The following is a 21,333-nucleotide window of genomic DNA, read 5'->3' on the forward strand; positions in this document are numbered from 1 at the left end:
TCAGATGTAATTGCCTCTCTCTAGTGTAATTTCGGGGCTCACTTTCTAAATGGAAGTAATAAAATCCGATCTGTAGGATTTTTCTACCAAAGCTCTTTTACTTCGTCTAAGCTCAACCTTGACTGGTTGCTCATCATCATCTTCACCTTGTATTTCATATGTCCGTTTTGAGGAGCTAGCTTCCTCTCAGGTTTTATACGGAAACACATGCTCAAAGAACGAGACATTTCTTGATTCTACTATCGAGTTCGTGTGTATATCCGGTATTTGTGACTCATACACAAAAAACCGATATGCACTATTATTATGTGCATATCCAATAAATATGCAATCAACAGTCTTTGATTCTATTTTAATCCTTTTTAGATTAGGCACCAAAACTTTAGCAAGACACCCACACATTTGTAAATATTTGTAAGATAGTTGTCTTCCATACCACAACTCATAAGGATTTTTATCTATTTTATTCTGGGACACCTTATTTAAAAGGTAATTAGCTGTTAACATAGCTTCCCCCACATGAACTCTAGTAGCCCAGAGCTCAATAAAAGAGCATTCATCATCTCCTTTAGAGTTCGATTCTTTCGCTCAGCAACTCTATTTTGTTGAGGTATATAAAGAGTTGTTGTTTTGTGTCTAATCCCATTTTCAATACATAACTCATCGAACACTGATATATATTCATCGGCTTAATCACTTCGAACCACCTTAATCTTTCTATTAAGATGATTTTCAACTTCATTCTTATAGAGAGTGAATTTTTCTATTTTTTTCATCCATACTTTTGAGAAGATACACATAACAGTATTTTATGTTATCATCTACAAAAGTGATGAAGTATTTATTACCACCACGTATTGGCATACCTTTTAGTCGCACATGTCATTGTGGACTAGGTCAAGTGGTTCATTACTTCTTTCAATATGTTGAAAGGATGACTTTGTCATTCAAATTTCACACTTGTGTTTCGAGTTAAGTTGGAATGTGGGTATGCTTTATATATTTATTAATCTACGCAACATATCGTAGTAAACATGTCCTAGTCTACCATGCCACAAACATGAAGACTCAAGCATATAAATGGAAGAACTTTTATTTTTATTTATCTTAGGCCTAATGACCATTATATTGAGTTTGAATAGCCCATCAGATATATAGCTCTTTCCTATAAACATTCCATTCTTGGACAATACAACTATGTCTAATTCAAAAACAATGTGAAAGCATGCTTACTTAACAGTGATCAAGATATTAAATTTTTCCAAATCTCTGAAACATACAACATATTATTCAGAGTAAGGTCCTTGCCCGAAGTCATCTTCGGCACCACTTTTCCTTGACCCATGATGTCCGAGGTTACAGAGCTTCCCATGAATAGTTTGTCTCTATTACTTCTTCAAAGTTGTAGAGTAGCTCCTTATTGCAGCAGACATATCTGGTGGCTCCAATATCAATCCATCATTGCCGAGGGTTTGAACTGACTAGGTTTAATTCAGAGACCATAATGCAGAGGTCGCCCATTTTTGGTCCCTTGTTTAGGTTGGCCTCTTGCTTCTTCTTCAGTTTTCTACACTCCGAAGATTTGTGACCGACTCGGTCACAGTTGAAGCACTTTCCAAAGAACTTCATTTTGTTGATGCCTCCTCTGAGTCTTATCTTGGAAGACTTAGAGTTCTTTCGTTTCGAGTTTTGACCATGCTCGACCACGTTAGCTTTCACAGTAGCCTGAGAGAACAACTTCCTCTCTAAACTCTTGTTGTCCTCTTCGATGCGAAGTCTAACAATGAGTTCTTCCACATTTATCTTCTTCTGCTTGTGTTTTAGTTAGTTCTTGAAGTCCTTCCAACTTGGGAGAAGTTTCTCAATGATAGCAGCCACCTGGAAGGTTTCACTCAAAATCATCCCTTCTCAATGGATCTCATGCAAGATCACTTGAAGCTCTTGGACTTGGCTGATTACCGTCTTGGAGTCAACCATTTTATAGTCTAAGAATCGACCCATGATGAACTTCTTGGCCCCTGCATCCTCTGTCTTATACTTCTTGTCTAGGGACTTTCATAGCTCCTTAGCCGTTCTCTTCATGCTATACACAGTGTACAATGAGTCAACAAGGTAGTTAAGGATATAATTTCAGTAAAGGAACTCATAATGAGTCCTTGCTTTCATTGCACTGATAGTCTGTGCATCAGCATCCCTAGCACGCTTGAGAGGGCCCTCGGTCAAGAATCGAGCTAGATTGAGCGTGATCAAGTAGAAGAGCATCTTCTACCGCCATCTCTTGAAGTTCAATCCATTGAACTTCTCTGGCTTTTCACTATGATTGATTGACACAGTTCCAATCATGGTGGAGGGGGCCTTCATGTGTTGAGTCTATTGCACCTCAACACTTTTGTTCTGTAGCCATCTTAACAGAATTAAATCTGTTTCAAGATTGTTGGACATGTTGGTTGCTACTCGGAAAACCTAGAGGTTCCACTGTACAAAAATTTTGTACAAAGGTCTGAACCTTTTCCTAGCTACCATGTGTTCTTTTAAATTAAATTTTGGATCGCCTGCGGAACTTAACACGTTTGATCCAAAACTTAATCTATTTGTTCTTTTAGGTTTTGACTTGGGTCTCCCGTGGAACTTAACACGTTCGACCCAAATCACCTTAAGTTATTAATTCCATTAAATATTAATTTCCATAATTGGTTCCCAATACTGACGTGGCGAGGCACACGGCCTTCTTGGATATGGGAGCAACCACCACCGACTAGACAAAACCTTTTATAGAAAGCTAATATTTAATTTCCTAAAATAACTTTAGGTCAACCGAAAAGAACAATCAAATCACAAGGAAAAAAACAAAGAAATACTATATCGAAAACAAATTCAAAACACTAGAATCGTATGCCTCTTGTATTTAGTATTATTTCCAAAAATAACTAGTATGATGCGGAAAGAAAAATTACTAGTTATACCTTTTAGAAAGACCTCTTGATCTTCTACCGTATTCCTTTTCTAACCTCGGACGTTGTGTGGGCAACGATCTTCCGAGATGAGAACCACCAAGCACCTTCTTCTTCCTTACAAGTTTCAGCCATCAAAACTTCTCCTAGGATGAAGAGGTTCGGCCACCACCACCATGCTCCAAGGGATGCTAGAAAAGAGGCTTCTTTTCTCTCCTTCTTAGATCCGGCCACCAAAGCTATCTCCACCATGAGAAGGTTTCGGCCACACAAAGGAGAAGAGAGGAAAGAAAGAGCCGGCCACACCCAAGGAGAAAAGAGAGGAAAAATAGAATAGAGTCGTTCACCTTGAAGCCTCCTCTACCCCCTCTTTTATAATCCTTGTCCTTGGCAAATAAGGAAAATTTAATAAAAACTTCCTTAATTCTTTTGCCATTGAAAAGGAAAATTTATTTAATTAAAATAATTTTCTCTTTTCAAATTATAATGGCCGACCACTCTTCTCCCCAAAACAAGGAGAGTTTTAATTAAAACAAAAATTAAAACTTCCTAATTTGTTTCTAGAAATTTATAAAAATTTCTCCAATAATTTTAATCCCTTCATGATTGGTTAATAAAAAGAAATTTTATAAATTAAAATCTTTCTTTTAAACATGTGGATAATTTCCAAAAAGAAAAGTTATCTCTAAAAATTAAAATCTCCTTTCAATCTACAAATAAGGAAAGATATTAAATCTTTTCTTAATCTTTTGTAGAAACTAATAAAAGAGAATTTTTAATTTTTAAACTTTCTTTTAAATCATGAATATAATTAAAAGGAAAGTTTTTACCAAAATTAAAATCAACCTTTTAATCTACAAATAAGGAAAGAGATTTTAACTCTTCTCTTAATCTTTTGTAGAATCTTATAAAAGGAAGGATTTAAATTTTTAAACTCTCTTTTAAATTATATTATCCACATAAGAAAAATTTTAAAATTTAAAATTCCTTTTTATTTAATAGGGTCGGCCACATGAATTCACCCATGAACATACCCATGGCCGGCCCTAGCTTGGTCTCCAAGCTAGCTTGGTCGGCCCCTATAGGATGGGTAAGAAGGTGGGTATAGGTGGGTATAGTACTCTATAATTAAGAGGCTACGATAGGGACCGAGAGGAGGAATTGGTTTTGGTCTCCCGATAAAATTAAGCATCCCGTGCTCGCCCCGAACACACAACTTAATTTTATCAATAATAATTCATTCCACTAGAGAACTATTATTGAACTACCGCACCAATCTCAAATTACATTTTGGGCTCCTTCTTATCATGAGTGTGTTAGTCTCCCTGTGTTTAAGATAACAAATGTCCACTAATTAAGTAAGTTACTGACAACTCACTTAATTAATATCTAGCTCCAAGAGTAGTACCACTCAACTTCATCGTCATGTCGGACTAAGTCCACCTGCAGGGTTTAACATGACAATCCTTATGAGCTCCTCTTGGGGACATTCTCAACCTAGATCACTAGGACACAGTTTCCTTCTATAATCAACAACACACACTATAAGTGATATCATTTCCCAACTTATCGGGCTTATTGATTTATCGAACTAAATCTCACCCATTGATAAATTAAAGAAATAAATATCAAATATATGTGCTTGTTATTATATTAGGATTAAGAGCACACGCTTCCATAATAACTTAGGTCTTTGTTCCTTTATTAAGTCAGTATAAAAGGAACGACCTCAAATGGTCCTACTCAATACACTTTAAGTGTACTAGTGTAATTATATAGTTAAGATAAACTAATACCTAATTACACTACGACCTTCCAATGGTTTGTTCCTTTCCATCTTGGTCGTGAGCTACTGTTTATAATTTATAAGGTACTGATAACATGATCTTCTGTGTGTGACACCACACACCATGTTATCTACAATATAAATTAATTGAACAACTACATTATCATAAATGTAGTCATTTGACCAATGTGATTCTTATTTCTAGATAAATGTTTATACCAAAAGCTAGGCTTTTAGTATACACTCTAACAATCTCCCACTTATACTAAAAGACTAAGCTGCCATATCTGCTGCCATACATCTGATTCCCATCCCTTCAACATGTCCATCAAAAGCTCTTGCCTTAAGGTCCTTAGTGAAAGGTTCTATAGGTCATCACCTGATGCAATCTAGGCGGCAACAACTTCTCCTTGTTTATACGATTCCTCGTATTGGGTGGTACTTGCGCTCTATTGTGTTTACTTGCCTTATAGACTTATGGTTTCTTCGAGTTTGCTACTGCACCAACATTATTACAATAAATTGTAATAATTTTTGGACAAACCAAAAATCATATCTAAGTCTATCTTGAGGTTATTGAGTCATTCAGCTTTTATGGCTACCTCAGAGGCTTGCCATATACTAAGCTTCTATGGTGGAGTCCAGAAAAACACCTATGCTTATCACTCTTCCATAGTTATGACTTTACCTCTCTAAAGTAAACACAAAACCCCGAGGTTGACTTATTATTGTCCCTATCTGATTGGAAGTCAAAATCCATGCAACCCACAAGGACTAAATTAACTGCCTTGTAAGCTAGCATATAATCTCTAGTGCCTCTAAGGTACTACAATATATGGTTTACTGCAGTCCACTGTCCTTGTCCAGGGTTACTTTAATATCTGCTAACTATGCCCTTGGCAAAACAGATTTCTGATCTCGTGCATAGCATACATTAGGCTTCCAACAGCCGTAGCATAAAGAACTGCCTTTATTTCCTTTATCTCCTTTGATGTCTACAGAGACATATCTTTAGATAAAGTTACTCCATCCTGAAAAGGTAAGAAACCTTTCTTGGAGTTTTGTATGCTTAAAACGAGCAAGGATTTTTCCGATGTATGAAGCTTGGGATAAGTAAAATATTCTTTTCTTGCGATCCCTTATTACTTTGATCTCAAGAATATATACATTCTCCCAAGTCCTTTATATCGAATTATTTGGACAACCATACCCTTACTTCTGACAACATTTTGATATTGTTTCCAACTACCAAAAATGTTATCTACGTATAATACAAGAAATACCACCACGCTTCCATCACACCTTTTGTATACACAAGACTTATCCGTTTACTCAATAAATCCATAGGTCTGGATTACTTTGATAAACCGGATGTTCCAAGACCTTGAAGCTTTACCTCAGTCCATAGACTGATTGTGCTTGCACACAAGATACTCTTAGCCCTTTGCAATGAACCCTTCTAGTTGCTTTATATGGATGCTTTCATCAAGACTTCCATTAAAGAATGCTGTCTTGACATCCACTTGCCAAATAGATAAAAGAATCCGGATAGACCTAAGCATGGCTACCAGTGAAAAAGTTTCCTTTTTCATCAAGCCTTGCTTTGAAAGTTACTACCTTCCTTTCTATTCCTCTTTTCCTATTATTGACCTTTTTACACCCAAAGGCTTTTACACCATTTGGTGGTTCTACAAGCTTCCAGATTTTATTAGAATACATATATTCTAATTCTGTTATTCATTACTCTTTGCCAAGATGTTGCATCTTTATCTTGAAGTGTTTCGTCATATGTCCGGAGATCAGGTTCATGTCCTCCAGGGATCGAGTCCAAAAACTCTCCCAAAACATGAATCTTTTTAGGTTGCCTAACAACCCTCCCACTATGACAAGGCATTTTTTTCAATTGTGTATCATTTGTGATACGTGTTGCAGTTTCCTTGTGGTATCTCATCTTGTACAGTTGGTACTAGATTAGACATGCCTTTTATTACTTCCTTAAGAACAAATTTTCTTATGGGCACATGGTTTATTACATAGTCCTTTTCTAAAAATCGGTCATTGATGCTAACAATGACCTTCTGATTTTTAAGACTATAAACCTACTTTCATTTCACTAGGATAACCCACAAACAAGTGAATTCCTGTCCAACTTATCATTGTCTCTCTTCTGCATATGTGCTGGACTACCCGAATATGCTTCGAAATAGGCTTACGCCTATTCAGCAATTCTATATGAGTAGAGAGTTCTGACTTTAGAAGGTACTATATTCACTCCTGTTTCCATAGTATATCCTTAAAATGATTTTGATAATATTCTTAATAACTCATCAATCTACTTATTTCCATAAGAGTCCTATACCTTCCTTTTCCTACACCATTCTGTTGGGGTGTACCAGGTGCAGTTAGTTGGGATTGAATCCCTACTTCTGATAAATGACTCCTAAATTCTCCCAAGAGGTACTTACCACTACGATCTTACCGTAGTGTCTTGATACTTTTACTTTGTCGTTTCTCCACATTAGCCTCGTATTCTTTGAACTAATCAAAGCACTTAGACTTGCGGCACATCAAGTAAATATATCCGTATCTCAAATAGTTGTCTATAAAATAGATGAAATATTTGAAACAACCTCTTGCATGGATGCTCATAGGATCACACAAATCAGAATGAACCAATTCCAATATATCTTTGATTCCTTACCCCTTAGACTTAAAAGCTTCTTGGTTATTTTTCTTCCAAGTAAGACTCGCAGGTTGGAAAGATTTCCACTACTAATGAACCCAAAAGTTCATCAGCTACTAATGAATCCTACTCAAGTATAACCTAGCTTTAGATGCCAAAGATATAATTGGTTCACTTCTAAAGGTTGCTTTCTCTTAAAATTAGAAGATGTGTTACTAATTTCCATTGTTGCATCATGGGAGTTATTGGATTATAAATTGTCAACCATCATACCAGAATAGATAACTTCCCTATTTTCCTTGATAACAACTTTGTTATCAAAATAGACACAATATCTATAATAGTTTAGAAACTGAAATCAGGTTCTTTCTAAACTTGGTACGTAAAGACAATTACTTAAAATCCATATTTTATTCTTATCAAAAAATAAACATCTCCCACTGCAACAGCTACCACTTTTACAGTAGTGCCCATGTGGACGGTGATTTACCTTTCATTTAGTTGTCGGGTTTCCTGGAACCCTGCAATGAATTGCAGACATGATTAATGGCATCTTGTATCTACACTCCAGGTTCTGGTAGATAACACCACTAGACATGTTTCAACTAATGAATTAAATACACCTAAATTGTTCTTAGTTCTAAGAAGACAGTCTACCTTAATGTCCAAGTCCTATTTCCAATCATTACAATTGGAACTACTAAGTCTTTTTCTATAGTATGACTACTAGGGATTGACAAACATCCTAAGAATCACAAAAATATTTGGTCAAGATCAACTCCTTAAAATCTCCATGAATTTTGTGTATACAAAATCGAAGAGGAGATTTTATTCATTAATTTTATTATCTCGTCAACTTTACTTTATGAATAAAATTAATAGTTGATCTGTCTTTGATCAAATATTTGGTCAAAACTCTTTGAATTTAAAATAACATTGATTCCTCAAACAATATTATTTAAATTCACCAACACCTCAAACACCGTGAATTTTGCATGCCATGTTAGTGTAGACGTATACAAATTCATCATTTGTAAGAGGAGGGTTTTACCCATTGACTATCTTGTCAATATAACTTTTGACAAATAAAATTACCTCAAACACCATGAATCTTGTATGTCACGTTAGTGTGGACGTATACAAATTCAAACATTTGTAAGAGGGGTTTATTAATTTTATTATATTGCCAATCTAGTTTTATGACAAATCAATAGTTGATTTCCCTTTGGTCACACAAGTGATAGTAGTGACTCCGTTGGGGAGGATACTATTAAATGTGTCTAAGTGTATACCATTACTTGACACTAAGTCTATTAATAAGATTATGCCCCTTCCGTTGGGGAAGATCACACGCTCTTAATTAACTTCCTATAGTCATCCAAAATTGGAAGTCTGTTCTAGTGATCCACAAACAAGCTCATCCGTTATGGAGGAAGGCACTCAGAGCCAACGCACAAGCTTGTTTGCATCACTTACAAACCAGTAATGGAGACCATGGGATTTACTTAAAAATCCCTCTCCCACTTAGTTATTATAAATGAGGAATTTTAACTATGCTAGCCTACTAAATATGTAAACCAACATGCACACACAGCACAATATAAAAGCAATAAATAGAAAATCTAATTTTCAACTATTATGGCTTTTATCTCTAGTTATCCTCGGTGTGTTGTCATCCCAAGCTGCTGCCATATTTGGCCACCGCCACCGGGTCTAGCTCCATCTTGCTCCTAGTTCCGCTGCGCCTCTGGTCCTTTGAAGGTTCCACGCTTTGCAAGATTCGATCCATGACATAAATAGAATTTTACATTTTGATCCTATATTCCATAAAAGGAATGTACATGTATCTAGATCAAAAATAAAATCCTAATAAAACTAAATACAGCTCCTGCTGTATTTTATAATACAATCATGCACACACATATAAATGCCCTTGACATGTCCAAGGGTCCAATCACACACATAATAACTAAAAGCCATAATAGTTGGATCCTGCATCCACAAAGTTAGCACATCCTACTATTATCCTGTCTAAATTATGTATGACATGTGCATAATTAAACTAATACCAAATACACAGAGGTAAAACCCTAGCTCTGATACCAATTGTTGGTTGCTACTCGAAAAACCTAGAGGTTCCACTGTACAAAAATTTTGTACAAAGGTCTGAACTTTTTCCTAGCTACCATGTGTTCTTTTAAATTAAATTTTGGATCGCCTACGGAACTTAACACGTTTGATCCAAAACTTAATCTATTTGTTCTTTTAGGTTTTGACTTGGGTCTCCTGCAGAACTTAACACGTTCGACCCAAATCACCTTAAGTTATTAATTCCATTAAATATTAATTTCCATAATTGGTTCCCAGTACTGACGTGGCGAGGCACACGGCCTTCTTGGATATGGGAGCAACCACCACCGATTAGACAAAACCTTTTATAGAAAGCTAATATTTAATTTCCTAAAATAACTTTAGGTCAACCGAAAAGAACAATCAAATCACAAGGAAAAAAACAAAGAAACACTATATCGAAAACAAATTCGAAACACTAGAATCGTATGCCTCTTGTATTTAGTATTATTTCCAAAAATAACTAGTATGATGCGGAAAGAAAAATTACTAGTTATACCTTTTAGAAAGATCTCTTGATCTTCTACCGTATTCCTCTTCTAACCTCAGACGTTATGTGGGCAACGATCTTCCGAGATGAGAACCACCAAGCATCTTCTTCTTCCTTACAAGTTTCAGCCATCAAAACTTCTCCTAGGATGAAGAGGTTCGGCCACCACCACCATGCTCCAAGGGATGCTAGAAAAGAGGCTTCTTTTCTCTCCTTCTTCTCCTTCTTAGATCCGGCCACCAAAGCTATCTCCACCATGAGAAGGTTTCGGCCACACAAAGGAGAGGAGAGGAAAGAAAGGGTCGGCCACACCCAAGGAGAAAAGAGAGAAAAAATAGAATAGAGTCGTTCACCTTGAAGCCTCCTCTACCCCCTCTTTTATAATCCTTGTCCTTGGCAAATAAGGAAAATTTAATAAAAACTTCCTTAATTCTTTTGCCATTGAAAAGGAAAATTTATTTAATTAAAATAATTTTCTCTTTTCAAATTATAACAAGGAGAGTTTTAATTAAAACAAAAATTAAAACTTCCTAATTTGTTTCTAGAAATTTATAAAAATTTCTCCAATAATTTTAATCCCTTCATGATTAGTTAATAAAAAGAAATTTTATAAATTAAAATCTTTCTTTTAAACATGTGGATAATTTCCAAAAAGAAAAGTTATCTCTAAAAATTAAAATCTCCTTTCAATCTACAAATAAGGAAAGATATTAAATCTTTTCTTAATCTTTTGTAGAAACTAATAAAAGAGAATTTTTAATTTTTAAACTTTCTTTTAAATCATGAATATAATTAAAAGGAAAGTTTTTACCAAAATTAAAATCAATCTTTTAATCTACAAATAAGGAAAGAGATTTTAACTCTTCTCTTAATCTTTTGTAGAATCTTATAAAAGGAAGGATTTAAATTTTTAAACTCTCTTTTAAATTAAATTATCCACATAAGAAAATTTTTAAAATTTAAAATTCCTTTTTATTTAATAGGGCCGGCCACATGAATTCACCCATGAACATACCTGATCCTGTCTGGAAGCTGAGAAGACGAACCTACCGGTATGACGTGTCTGGAAGGTTGACCGCATCCTCTTGACCCGTTGGTGAGATGTCCTCTACGTTGACTAGATCATCAGAAGTCCTCCTCCGGTCAACTGTACCTACATCCAGCGACCGGGTCGCCCCGGCCTCTGGTACCTCGGTGCTCGAGGCGAATCCCACAGATATATAAGTAACCGCATAATAGTATAGCAATAAAATGAACAGATACCGAGTACGAGAACTTACCCTGGCCCAGGGGGGCGCCCTCGGATGGATGGATGAGCTGGCTGTGGGGCTGGTAGAGCTGTCGCGGCCCGAGAAGGCAGATGAATGCGGGTCAGTCGGGGAGCCGGATATGCGAGCGATGACTCCGAATGTAGTGTGGCGTGGATCCCAGACATGGCCTGTAGGATAGAACACTGCAACGGCCCGCAGCCCGAACAATATCAATAACTCAACGGCGCAATGGCCAGCACACAACACGCAAAGCACAACACGAATCATGAAAGCCATAAGTTGGCCAGCGGTGAGGGCGGCGTCCGAGGGTGGCAGTAGCCACTGGACGCGGTGGCGAGGCTGCAAGAACCGCTGGACGGAGTGGCGATATGTGTGAGGAGAAGAGGATAAAGCCAGCGGCACTGGCGGTGAAGCCCGTTGGCCGCAGCGCGTGGGGGTGGAGGCAAAGCGTGGAGACGGCTATGGCAATTGCCCGGAGGCGGTAGCCGCAGGAGTCGCCGGCGGTGACCACTGGAGGCGACGGCGACGATATGCTTCCGGCAGCGGCTGCGATAGCATGAAGAATCCATGGCACTCGAGTGAGGAGAAGGAGAAGTCTGGCAGCGGAGTCATGAGGAGGGGAGAAAGGTCGGCAGCCGACGGCCGGCGCCGTCGCCGGCGAGGAGGGAGGAAGAAGATGTGAGGCAGTGGCGAACCCCGCGAACCCAGCAAACCCAGCGAACCCCCTCCCCCTCTCCTCCTGTGCTCCAGCGCTTAAAAGCACTCAAAAGCCCTAAAGCTTTACCCTCCCAAATGACCAAAATGTCCTCTGACCTCACTTTAATTCCTCTTATGCCGCATTCATATCCGGATCACAAGCCTCACCTTCAAGTCTAGTCGAAGGAGGCGTGAGTCCGACTGACTGGACAGTCTATCGCAAAGGATTGAACCGCTTTCGATACCAAAGTCACATCGCTGAACACAATGTACGCTGTCCTGCGAGCGGTCGCTATAATAGCGGTGTCGAATGAGATAGCAACGATGCCGAGCGGATCAAGTCGATAATTGATCTGACGCTGAGCGATGCAACGTCAGGTGAGATGCCGAGCAAGCTGAGCGACCGAGTGATGTCAAGCGTGTGCCCTAGTTCAAGAGTACGGCCGAATGGACGACCAAGCGGTACCAATCAGATGGCTACGAGAGTGCCGACCGAGCGGTGAAAAATGGTTCCAACCGGATGTCAAGAAATCGATCAAGCGCCGAGCAAGACTGAGTGATATCGAGTAAACGCTCGGGCGACGTGGAGCAAAGCGATCGGCACGATCGAGCAAACGACCAAGTGATACTGATCAGATGGTTTCGGAGATGCTGAACGGACGATCGGAATGATGTCGATCGGACGGATAGATGTCGGGCGGACGATGCCGCGCGTGCGACCGGAATGACGTCGATCGATCGGATAAATGTCGGGCGGACGATGCCGCACGTACGACCAGAATGACGTCGATCGATCGGATAAATGCCGGGCGAACGATGCCGCATGTACGACCGGAATGACGTCGATCGATCGGATAAATGCCGGACGGACGATGCCGCGCGTGCGACCGGAATGACGTCGATCGATCGGATAAATGCCGGACGAACGACTGCTCAACCCCGAACGGGGGAGATAGATAATCATGAAACTGGTCTGTGACCAGTGAAGGCCGCTCAACCCCGAACGGGGGATATAGATATATGATGTGCTGGTCCGCTGAACTGGTCCGAGACCAGTGATGATCGGCTCGAATATAAACCTCCCGGCCGATCAGCTCGGGGGCCTTCGGCTTCGAGCCCCTGGCTTGAATATAAACCTCCCGGCCGATCGGCTCGGGGGCCTTCGGCTTCGAGCCCCTGGCTCGGATATAAACCTCCCGGCCGATCGGCTCGGGGGCCTTCGGCTTCAAGCCCCTGGCTCGGATATAAACCTCCCGGCCGATTGGCTCGGGGGCCTTCGGCTTCGAGCCCCTGGCTCGGATATAAACCTCCCGGCCGATCGACTCGGGGGCCTTCGGCTTCGAGCCCCTGGCTCGGATATAAACCTCCCGGCCGATCGGCTCGGGGGCCTTCGGCTTCGAGCCCCTGGCTCGGATATAAACCTCCCGGCCGATCGGCTCGGGGGCCTTGGACTCGGATATAACCCCCCCGGCCGATCGGCTCGGGGGCCTTCGGCTTCGAGCCCCTGGCTCGGATATAAACCTCCCGGCCGATCGGCTCGGGGGCCTTCGGCTTCGAGCCCGTGGCTCGGATATAAACCTCCCGGCCGATCGGCTCGGGGGAGATAGGAAATACGATATGCTGATAAGCTGGCTCGAGGCCAGTGATAATCGTTCGACCCCGAACGGGGGAGATAGAATATCTGAAGCTGGTCCTCGACCCCGAACGGGGGAGATGAAATAACTGATGCGCTCAACCCCGAACGGGGGAGATAGAATATCTGATAAACTAGTCCATGTAGCGGTCTTCAAGCCGTGGTTTTATAGTCGCCGGTTCGACTCTACGGTTTAACGTCTGGGCTAGACGGTCTTCAAGCCGGGGTTTTTATAGTCGCCGGTTCGACTCTACGGTTTAACGTCTGGGCTAGACGGCCTTCAAGCCCGGGTTTTTATAGTCGCCGGTTCGACTCTACGGTTTAACGTCTGGGCTAGACGGTCTTCAAGCCGGGGTTTTTATAGTCGCCGGTTCGACTCTACGGTTTAACGTCTGGGCTAGACGGTCTTCAAGCCGGGGTTTTTATAGTCGCCGGTTCGACTCTACGGTTTAACGTCTGGGCTAGACGACCCTGAGGGCTAATTCAAACCCGGCCGATCGGCTCGGGGGTCTTCACCATCGAGCTCGTGGCAGCCACGGGCTCGTATATAATCCTCCCGGCCGATCGGCTCGGGGGTCTTCACCATCGAGCCTGCAGCTCGGATATAATCCTCCCGGCCGATCGGCTCGGGGGTCTTCACCATCGAGCCTGCAGCTTGGATATAATCCTCCCGGCCTATCGGCTCGAGGGTCTTCACCATCGAGCCTGCAGCTCGGATATAATCCTCCCGGCCGATCGGCTCGGGGGTCTTCGCCATCGAGCGTGTGGCTCGTATATAATCCGCCTGGCCGATCGGCTCGGGGGTCTTCTCCCGAGGAACTAATACAAATCATATAACTGACAGAATAAACAACGGGAAAACTGACCGGGGTCATGAGAATGGCAGAACTCTCCGGCATCGTCCATCTTCACGTTCCAGATCAGGCGCGTTCCCACAGACGGCGTCATTTTGATCCTGTCTGGAAGCTGAGAAGACGAACCTACCGGTATGACGTGTCTGGAAGGTTGACCGCATCCTCTTGACCCGGTGGTGAGCTGTCCTCTACGTTGACCAGATCATCAGAAGTCCTCCTCCGGTCAACTGTACCTGCATCCAGCGACCGGGTCGCCCTGGCCTCTGGTACCTCGGTGCTCGAGGCGAATCCCACAGATATATAAGTAACCGCATAATAGTATATCAATAAAATGAACAGATACCGAGTACGAGAACTTACCCTGGCCCAGGGGGGCGCCCTCGAATGGATGGATGAGCTGGCTGCGGGGCTGGTAGAGCTGTCGCGGCCCGAGAAGGCAGATGAATGTGGGTCAGTCGGGGAGCCAGATATGCGAGCGATGACTCCGAATGTAGTGTGGTGTGGATCCCAGACATGGCCTGTAGGACAGAACACTGCAACGGCCCGCAGCCCGAACAATATCAATAACTCAACGGCGCGATGGCCAGCACACAACACGCAAAGCACAACACGAATCATGAAAGCCATAAGTTGGCCAGCGGTGAGGGCGGCGTCCGAGGGTGGCAGTAGCCACTGGACGCGGTGGCGAGGCTGCGAGAACCGCTGGACGGAGCGGCGATATGTGTGAGGAGAAGAGGATAAAGCCAGCGGCGCTGGCGGTGAAGCCCGCTGGCCACAGCGCGTGGGGGTGGAGGCAAAGCGTGGAGACGGCTATGGCAATTGCCCGGAGGCGGTAGCCGCAGGAGTCGCCGGCGGTGACCACTGGAGGCGACGGCGACGATATGCTTCCGGCAACGGCTGCGATAGCATGAAGAATCCATGGCACTCGAGTGAGGAGAAGGAGAAGTCTGGCAGCGGAGTCATGAGGAGGGGAGAAAGGGCGCCGTCGCCGGCGAGGAGGGAGGAAGAAGAGGTGAGGCGGTGGCGAACCCAGCAAACCCAGCGAACCCCCTCCTCTTTCCTCCCCTGGCGCCCCCCCCCCTTCTTTCTCCTCCTGTGCTCCAGCGCTTCAAAGCACTCAAAAGCCCTAAAGCTTTACCCTCCCAAATGACCAAAATGTCCTCTGATCTCACTTTAATTCCTCTTATGCCCCATTCATATCCGGATCAATACCCATGGTCGGCCCTAGCTTGGTCTCCAAGCTAGCTTGGCCGACCCCTATAGGATGGGTAAGAAGGTGGGTATAGGTGGGTATAGTACTCTATAATTAAGATGCTACGATAGGGACCGAGAGGAGGAATTGGTTTTGGTCTCCCGATAAAATTAAGCATCCCGTGCTCGCCCCGAACACACAACTTAATTTTATCAATAATAATTCATTCCACTAGAGAACTATTATTGAACTACCGCACCAATCCCAAATTACATTTTGGGCTCCTTCTTATCATGAGTGTGTTAGTCTCTCTGTGTTTAAGATAACAAATGTCCACTAATTAAGTAAGTTACTGACAACTCGCTTAATTAATATCTAGCTCCAAGAGTAGTACCACTCAACTTCATCGTCATGTCGGACTAAGTCCACCTGCAGGGTTTAACATGACAATCCTTATGAGCTCCTCTTGGGGACATTCTCAACCTAGATCACTAGGACACAGTTTCCTTCTATAATCAACAACACACACTATAAGTGATATTATTTTCCAACTTATCGGGCTTATTGATTTATCGAACTAAATCTCACCCATTGATAAATTAAAGAAATAAATATCAAATATATGTGCTTGTTATTATATTAGGATTAAGAGCACACGCTTCCATAATAACTGAGGTCTTTGTTCCTTTATTAAGTCAGTATAAAAGGAACGACCTCAAATGGTCCTACTCAATACACTTTAAGTGTACTAGTGTAATTATATAGTTAAGATAAACTAATACCTAATTACACTACGACCTTCCAATGGTTTGTTCCTTTCCATCTTGGTCGTGAGCTACTGTTTATAATTTATAAGGTACTGATAACATGATCTTCTGTGTGTGACACCACACACCATGTTATCTACAATATAAATTAATTGAACAACTACATTATCATAAATGTAGTCATTTGGCCAATGTGATTCTTATTTCTAGATAAATGTTTATACCAAAAGCTAGACTTTTAGTATACACTCTAACAGGACAAAACAATCTGATACCGGAGATATTGGGGAATTGGTTGAATTTAAACTACACTAAATCAAATTCAACTTATCTGTCGAGATGACTTGAGCTGATAATCTCACGCTGCCAGCAGAGACTGATTTTCGACCAAGTGTCGAATGCAGATTGCACAATAGCTGAGTGGCAGATTCCTTGAAATAGATTTGCAATTTCCTTGAAACTGCGAGGGTCGCAGTTTCCTTGAAACATATTCGCCTCACCTCCGGCTGTGCTTCGAGATTTTCCTAGGGTCGTCTATTTCCCAGATACAACTGTTAACCATGATTCCCCCAAACACTAGTGGTCATGACGAACTGAGAGGTACCCCGACTGCTATCACGGGTACTCCACCGAGCAAGAGATGCACCACAGTGGAGGAGGAGAACGTAGGTGGAGAGCTTCAACTTTTTGTGTGTGTAATCTTTTGTCTGTAGTCGTAGCCTCCTTATATAGGAGCTCATACCAATGGGCAACGTTAATGATCATTTAATGATCATTATTCGCCTACTGTGAAATGCCAACATTTAACTCATTGTATTAATCTTTAATTTAATATATATGTTACACCCTTAAATAAGTAGTAAAAAGTTTATGTGGCAAAATATTGATTATTCTATTTAGACAAATTTTACCCTGACTGATCCGACATTCAACGTAAGGAGGTCATATTCACACACGAATTAACTTGGTTCAATAAAATTTGAATTCTAAATTTATACTCCTCCCTACATACTCACGTATACAAAAGAATCTCTCTATATATTTATTCATATTATTAATGTATGTGACACTAAAGTCTCACTAAATTTGATCTCTTTCGCATCTTCCCGACGTATATCTAATAATTTAAAAATCGACTGATGTCATTAATTATTTATATAACAATCAATTGCCGGCGGTCGGCTAAAAAAAAAAATGAAAGTCACTTATCGTAATTAATGGAAAAACTTAGCCAGGGGTTCGTTAAATTACGCTATCAGAGAGAGTCAAAGGAATTTATAGTCAAAACATTGACTCAATATATTCTTGTTCTTCTCCAAGGCATCACTTGGCACATATTTATTTAAATGGCAACCTCCGTTTATTGTTATTCATCACTTCTCCTCCTCTGCAAATCTTTGGGTCTGCAAAGATGCTTCGGTCTGCAAGAATTTTGATCTCCAGTGCTACATTCGTGATATGTTTCTTAGCTGACGTTCCTTCCTCAAGCTCTCTCTCCTTCGACTTCTCTACCTTCCCAAACGATGCATTTGGCTCCGAAATCCTTCTCCAAGGCGATGCGGAGGCCAACCGCGATGGTGGCATCGAGCTCACCAACGACGCCTTAAACGGAACGGCCACCAACAGTGTGGGCAGAGCGAGCTACAAGAAGGAACTTTTCTTCCTTTGGGACGCGCAAACCAAGCAGCTATCAGATTTCACCACCCGTTTTGTCTTCGACATCAGGCCACAGGGGCAGACTTTTACCGGCGATGGACTCGCTTTCTTCTTGTCGGCGCCGATGTTCACTGTTCCCATCGATTCCTTCGGTTACAACTTAGGACTCTTTACTTGGTCACCTCATCTTCCAAAATCACCGGGGAACACAACGGTGGCGGTCGAGTTCGACACGTTTCCAAATCCTGAGACCAATGATCCGGATGGAAAGCACGTCGGAATCGACATCAACTCAGTGAACTCGACGGTGACGGCAAGTTGGAGCAATTTTACCGAAAAGACGACCTCGTGGGTCACTTACAATTCGACCACTTATACTTTAAGTGTTTTCTTATCTAGCGGAGATAACCAGCTGGAGCTCAGCGATGCAGCTCTATCCTCAACTACACCATCGATTTGAGCACTAGGCTGCCGGAAAAAGTAGAAATTGGCTTCTCGGCAGCCACCGGTGTTGCCGTTGAAGCGCATACTATACTCTCATGGTCGTTCCACTCGACTCTGCAGCCGACTCTGCAGCTAGGAAAGAAGTTCAAGATGGCGGTTATTGCCATTTCCATCGCCGGAGCAGTAGTCTTAATCCTGGCGGCTGCTTCGGGCTCGCTATGGTTACTTAAACGAAGGCGTAGGACGAACGGAAAAGACGAAGACGCCGATTGGATCATGGATGAAGCCATGGATAATGAGTTTGAAATAGGGAGAGGACCGAAGAGGTTCCCTTACGCCGAACTTGCTCGCGCCACCGGGGATTTCTCCGAGGAGGGCAAGCTTGGCGAAGGAGGGTTCGGGTCAGTCTACAGAGGCGTGTTGAAAGAGCCCAAGCTTGAAGTCGCCATCAAAAAGGTCTCCAAGGGCTCGAAACAGGGGAGGAAGGAGTACATGTCGGAGGTCAAGATCATCAGCCAGCTGCGCCACCGCAACTTGGTGCAGCTCGTAGGCTGGTGCCACGACCGCCAGGAACTCCTCCTCGTCTACGAGTTGGTTCCCAATGGAAGCCTCAATTCCTACCTCCATGGCGGCTCCGCGAAGACCTTGGAATGGGGAGTGCGGCTCAGGGTGACGCTGGGCTTGGCCTCGGCTCTGCTTTATCTCCACGAGGAGTGGGAGCAGTGCGTGGTGCACCGTGACGTCAAGCCGAGCAACGTCATGCTGGATTCGGCGTTCAATGCCAAGCTCGGGGACTTCGGGCTCGCGAGACTCCTCGACCACGATGGCGGGACACAGACGACGACGATGTTGGCCGGCACGAGAGGGTACATGGCGCCGGAGTACATTTTCACTGGCAAGGCAAGTAAAGAATCGGACGTCTATAGCTTCGGGGTCGTCGTACTAGAGATAGCATCGGGTAAAAAGCCATTAACGGTAGAGATGAATGGCATGGCCGAACTGATTCGATTGTTTGGGAGCTTTACGGGAGGAAAATGATTCTTGAATCGGCAGATGCGAGGTTACAGGATGAATTTGATCGGAGACAAATGGAATGCATGATGATTGTGGGGTTATGGTGCGCTCATCCTGATCCAAAGGCACGGCCGTCCATGAGACAAGCTATCAGTGCACTCAACTTTGAGGCTCCGTTGCCGGAGCTTCCTCCAGCGATGCCAGTGCCTACCTATCGTCCCACCTTGTTGGTGCTGTCTTTGGATGCTCAAATGAATTCTATAAATGACACTAGGTTTAGCCTCACGGGAGGAAGATGATTCCTGAGGCGGCAAATGTGAGGCTACAAGATGGCCGTTGGTCGAGGTTGTTTTGGGATGCAGGATCTATATATTTTTATTAACTTTGTGATTTTTAGATTTTATTTTTATTATTTTGAATGTTTTTGGTAGTATTTTTGATTAATTTTTATTTTTTATATTTTTAATTTGTTTAAGGATTTTAGAATTGTCATTTTTTTTTATTAGGAGTCTTTTTGGGGTGGGATTTAATAGGAATTAAGATCATATATATATTTAGTAGTTGAATTCTCATCAAATTCTTCTCATCAAATATACAGGGTAATTACAGTCTAGCATCAATTGATATTAGAGTTGTTAGTATCCAATTGAGAAAGCCAAGTGACGGATCTAAGCGATAGATCTAATGGAAGGTTGTTGTCGTGATGCTTGTGGCCGTGCCAAGCAAGTTCCAACTGAGCAAGCCTCGCATTGTTGCACCCAAAACGTGATTGAGGATTTACATAAATAAGTCATAGATTTAATCTGATGTGATTTATAGAGGCAAGTTTCAGATTTATCCCAACGCATAAAGGAGATGGTGCGAATTCATGAAGATTGTGAGGCATATGATCGAGAGGATCGATATGGAGATCTCAAAATCTTCAATTATAAGCAAGTTCTGGAATGAATGAAGATAAAGTTGGTTGTCTTCAAGCTTACAGATCTAGCATTGGCATGATTGTAGCACTTGCAACGCTTATGTGACTGACAAGTCAAGACCAAAATAAATGTTGCGATCAAAGGATATCCACATATCTTCACAATTATATGATATTGCCCACTTTGGACTCAGACTCTCATAATTTTGCTTTTGAACTCTTCCCAAAAGACCTTCATGTCAATAGAGATATCTTACATTCTTTTAAATCCATGATTTTTTTCAATATTTTTCCAATGTGGGACTTTTATTGTATCCCAACAATCATCCTCTCAAACGAAGGAACACAATTACTCTTATGGCTCGGACCTTCCTGCAAGCATCTGGTCACTCTTGACCTGCTTTGTACCTCCCCGTGAACATTCGGTCACCTTGATTTTTTCCGGCCTCCTTGCGAATATCCAGTCACCCTGACTTACTCTGAGCCTTACCTCAATCTACTCCGGGTCTCCCCGCAAGCATTCGCATCCCCCGTAAGCATCCGGTCACCCTGATCTGCTCCGAGCCTCCCTCGAGCATCCTGGTCACCCTAATTTGCTCCGAGCCTCCCCCGAGCATCCTGGTCACCCTAATCTGCTTCGAGCTTCCCCGCGAGTATCTGGTCATCCTGGCCTACTCCGAGCCGCTCTGCGGGCATCCACATTTGGTCACCTTGAGCTACTCCAGGCCTCCCGCAACTTCATTCAAGATCACCCCGCATGACATCTGGTTTGGAACATGGTGCAGTACCGTAGCGCACGTGAGAGGGGAGGGATGAATCACGTAGTTTTGAAAACTCTAATTTCTTT

At 42.4% G+C, this 21,333-nt stretch overlaps 1 pseudogene; it reads left to right on the forward strand.

Moving 5' to 3' along the window:
- The first annotated feature begins 17,864 nt into the window (after positions 1 to 17,864).
- On the forward strand, positions 17,865 to 19,866 carry LOC121967939 (annotated as a pseudogene).
- The last annotated feature ends 1,467 nt before the right edge of the window (positions 19,867 to 21,333 follow it).

Source organism: Zingiber officinale, chromosome 3B (assembly GCF_018446385.1).
Source record: "Zingiber officinale cultivar Zhangliang chromosome 3B, Zo_v1.1, whole genome shotgun sequence".
NCBI lineage: Eukaryota > Viridiplantae > Streptophyta > Magnoliopsida > Zingiberales > Zingiberaceae > Zingiber > Zingiber officinale.